Genomic DNA, 5,000 nt, shown 5'->3' with positions numbered 1-5,000 from the left:
GTGCATTGGAACAAGACATATTATAAGTGTGCGTAGGAACAAGACACATTTTAAGTGTTTATTGGAAGAATACATATTATAAGTGTGCATTGGAACAAGACATATTGTAAGTGTGCATTGGATCTAGATATATTATAAGTGTGCATGGGAGCAAGACATATTATAAGTGTGCGTAGGGAACAAGACACATTTTAAGTGTTTATTGGAAGAATACATATTATAAGTGTGCATTGGAACTAGACATATTATAAGTGTGCATTGGAAAAAGACATGATAAGTGTGCATTGGAACAAGACATATTATGTGTGCGTAGGAACAAGACACATTTTAAGTGTTTATTGGAAGAATACATATTATAAGTGTGGCATTGGAACTAGACATATTATAAGTGTGCATTGGAAAAAGACATGATAAGTGTGCTTCAGAACAAGACATATTATGTGTGCATTGGAACAAGACATACTTCCTTAACGTAGGCTTTAGAACAACAGAACTCAAAAGTGTGCATTAGACTAAAATATCCGAAAAAAGTATGCTTGAGAATAAAAGAGTTTAAAAGTGTACTATAGGAAAAATATATTAGTAAACTTTAGAATAAAAACTGAAAAGTACGCGTTAGAAATACACCATAAATTGTAGGCGTGATACATTTAACCACCAATTACTTCCCCTGAATGCACGAGTAACACCGAGTAGAACTCATATATCCGGCTTTTGGGCCTATGTGGCTGGAACAACAATACTCTAGATTTGGTTTTATATAGCCCACATTTCCGTAGGATTCCCCCAAAAGATTTTATTCCGTGCGATTGGTTGGGACTTTACCGAATTTTCAGGAGATTCAAAGTTCAAGCATCAGGCGTTTTGTGTGTGTGTGTGTGTGTGTGTGTGTGTGTGTGTGTGTGTGTGTGTGTATGTGTTGTCCAGGATGTACTGAAAGTACGCTGGGGGGTTTTAGAAATGTGTGAAAATTTTTTTTTTTGTTTTGTTTTCTATATAATTCACACCTTATGTACAAATGCGTTGGTGGCATGTGTTTAATATAAGAACACTTACATGTATATATATCTATATATATATATATATATATATATATATATATATATGTATATATATATACAGTATATATATTTTATATGTATATATATACAGTATATATATTTTATATATATTTATATATACAGTATATATATTTTATATATATATATATATATTTATATATACTGTATTATATATATATATATATATATATATATATATATATATATATATATATCAACAATTGCAGCTAATAATTCTTAAAATGAAAAGCAACAATATGAGAAACCAATCCGGTTTCTAATGCGTCGGTTTTAGTCCACTGCAGGACAAAGGCCTCAGACATGTCCTTATTCATACCTGGGGTTTGGACAGGGTGAATAAGGAAAAAAGTATACAGAGAGAAACAAAATTCTATAGCTTGGCAATTTTTATTTTAATGGCCCTTCACTGAACAGAGGAAATGTGAGAAGACTATAACTGATACAGAGAAAATTAAGACATATTTTCCTCTTGGAGGACATTCCAAAATCAAACCATTGTTCTCTAGGCTTGGGTAGTGCCATAGCCTCTGTACCCTGGTCTTCCACTGTCTTGTTTGAAGGTACATTCGAGCACACTATTCTATGTTTCCTTATTTCATTTCCTCACTGGGCTATTTTATTAACTCTTGGTAAGGGTTAAAGAAACTTTTTAGCTAGGATAGCCAGCCTCCTCTAGGAGAAGGGCATTCCAAAATTAAACCATTGTTCTCTAGGCTTGGGTAATGCCATAGCCCTATGTACCATGGTCTTCCACTGTCTTGGGTCAGAGTTCTCTTGCTTGAGGGTACATTTGGGAACACTATTCTATGTTTCCTTATTTCATTTCCTCACTGGGCTATTTTATTAACTACTGCACTGTAGTTGTTCAATGGCTACTTTCCTCTTGGTAAGGCTAGAAAGAGACTCTGTAGCTATGGTAATCAGCTCTTCTAGGAGAAGGACATTCAAAATTAAACCATTGTTCTCTAGGCTTGGGTAGTGCCATAGCCTCTGTACCATGATCTTACACTGTCTTTTGTTAGAGTTCTCTTGCTTGAGGGTACACTTAGGCACACTATTCTATATGTTTCCTTATTTCATTTCCTCACTGTGCTATTTTATTAATTACTGCACTGTAGTTGTTCAATGGCTACTTTCCTCTTGGTAAGGGTAGAAGATACTCTTTAGCTATGATGATCAGCTCCTCTAGGAGGACATTCCCAAAATTAAACCATTGTTCTCTAGTTTTGGGTAGTGCATAGCCTCAGTACTATAGTCTTGCATTGTCTTGGGTTAGAGTACTCTTGTTTGAGGGTACACTTAGGCACACTATTCTATATGTTTCCTTATATCATTTCCTCACTGGGCTATTTTCCTTGTTGGGGTCATTGGAGACCAGCTCTGTAAGTCAAGATTGACTCATTGGGCTGGTTATCTCCGTTTGATAATAAGAGGAATCAGCGATTTCTGACCTCCGCCAAAGGTTAATGGAATTGTCCGTGGCATAAGATCTATTTAGGGTAGAAATTTCGTTGAAGTTCGTTAATTTGTTTTGACGTTATCTTTAAAATGGAGAAAAATGCAATTCCGGATCTGGAATCCGGATCCAGATAATATACAAAATTTAATGGGGTTCGTCCATGGCCTAAGATCTATCTGTGGCAGAAATTTCGTCAAAATCCGTCGAGTAGTTTTGACGTTATCTTTAAAATGGAGAAAAATGCAATTCCGGATCTAGTATTCGTATCCGGATCCGGATCATCTCCAAAATATGATGGGGTCGTCCATGATCTAAGATCTATCTGTTATGAAAATTTCATCAAAATCCGTCGTGTAGTTTTGAAGTTATCTTTAAAAATGGCGAAAAATGCAATTCCGGATCTAGTATTCGTATCCGGATCCGGACCATCTCCAAAATATGATGGGTCGTCCATGACCTAAGATCTATGTGTGATGAAAATTTCATCAAAATCCATCGTGTAGTTTTGAAGTTATCTTTAAATAGCGAAAAAAAATGCATATCCGAATCTAAATGCCGGATCCGGACCATCTTCAAAATATAATGGGGTCGTCCATGACTTAAGATCTATCTGTGGTGAAATGTTGTCAAAATCCGTCAAGTAGTTTTTGACGTAATTCTGTCTACAGACACACACAGACAAATAAATAAACCGATTAGATCACATAACCTCCTTGACAAAGGTAATCATTTTTTACTTTTATTTTCTTTTATTAAGTAAATTTACATAGCATATACAGCAAGTATCTATATACACCAGATATGACACTTTTACAATATATATTTTACAATATTTTTAATACTTAATACAAAAAAAAATAATTGACTCTCATTGCTTTAAACTACAAAGTAAAAATGGCGCCACTGAGCATGCAACATCCTGCTTTTTCCAACTAGGGTTGTAGCTTAGCTATTAATAACACCTGGATTTACTTTCTCTAATAATGGAAAAGTAGATTAAGACCTAAAACTGGATCATATAACATTCTCTTCTCGAAATAACCTGAAATCACCTTTTGACCTTCACCGCCAACGAGGAAATCTATCCATTAGTAGTTAGAACACCAATTGTGGTAATTAGAAACAAGTGCAATTACTTAATGGTCTCATGCCATCAACTGCTCTCGGCTACGTCTTTGAGGTTAACGGGCTGCAAGATCCTTCTCCTACCATGTGCCCATGTTCATGTTATATATATATATTATATATATTATATATATATATATATATATATATATATATATATATATATATATATATATATATATATATAGTTGGCCAGCATGGTGATGAAAACTATCCAAACTCCAGACACGACTAAGGACATTTCTGAGGCTTTTGTCCTGCAGTGAAACCAAAAACGGCTGTATTTGTTGTTGTTGCTGTTATATATACGCACAAATTTATATACAAGATGTATATTTAAACGCAAAACACACACACACATATATATACAGTATATTATATATATATATATATATATATATATATATATATATATATATATATATATATATATATGTATGTATATGTATATATATATATATGTATATGTATATATATATATATATATATATATATATATATATATATAAATACATATATATATATAATGTTTATATAAACATTATATATATGTATATATATAATATATATATATATATATATATATATATAATATACATATATATAGATGTGTGGTGTGTTTTCGTTCATAAAATTCACCTCCAAAATCGAAAAGAAAAATACTCCATCAAATCCCCTCCAACATTAAAAAAAAAAAAGACACCAAAACCTATCAAAAAAACCAATTACGAAACCGCTTGTAATCTCATAACTCATGAAACAGTGTCACTAGCAATCGAACCGCGTGGCCAGTTCTCCCTAAAAGCAAGTTCACGGGGACGTCATAGAAGACCAAAAGTTTACCTCGAGAGGCTCATGACTTATTTAGGAATCAGAGAAAATACGAGGAAAGTGAAAAGTGATGACTCTGCATCTTTAATGGCAAATCAGGTCGACTACTTCTTGTATGTGTAAAGTGGGTGGACTTTAAAAATGGGATTTGTATTGCATTATCAATTCACATTAATGGAAGTCATTTAGTGTTGTGTTGTTTTGCGTTTATTGAAGGTATGTACGATTATTGATCGTGGAGTGAAGGGACTGTTCGTTTGAAGTAATGTTATATGAGATATAAGTACCGAAAATATGGGTTATTTATATTTGTATATATGAATTATATATGTGAGTTCATATATATATATATATTATATATATATTATAATATATATATAAATATATATATATATATATATATATATACATACATACATATATATACTTATATATGCCCATGCATACATACATAAGCTCTTTTGCTTATAGCATCCTGCTTTTGTAAATAGGGTTGTGGTTAA

General features: G+C 32.6%; 1 long non-coding RNA gene across 1 annotated transcript in view; it reads left to right on the top strand.

Annotated features, from left to right (window-relative positions):
- The window catches only part of LOC137617316 (uncharacterized), a 164,564-nt gene that overhangs the window by 62,993 nt on the left and 96,571 nt on the right, over window positions 1-5,000 (top strand). The window lies entirely within an intron of this gene.

The sequence above is a fragment of the Palaemon carinicauda genome, chromosome 23 (genome assembly GCF_036898095.1).
Source record: "Palaemon carinicauda isolate YSFRI2023 chromosome 23, ASM3689809v2, whole genome shotgun sequence".
Classification (NCBI taxonomy): Eukaryota; Metazoa; Arthropoda; class Malacostraca; order Decapoda; family Palaemonidae; genus Palaemon; species Palaemon carinicauda.
This window is presented reverse-complemented; position numbering and strand designations above follow the sequence as displayed.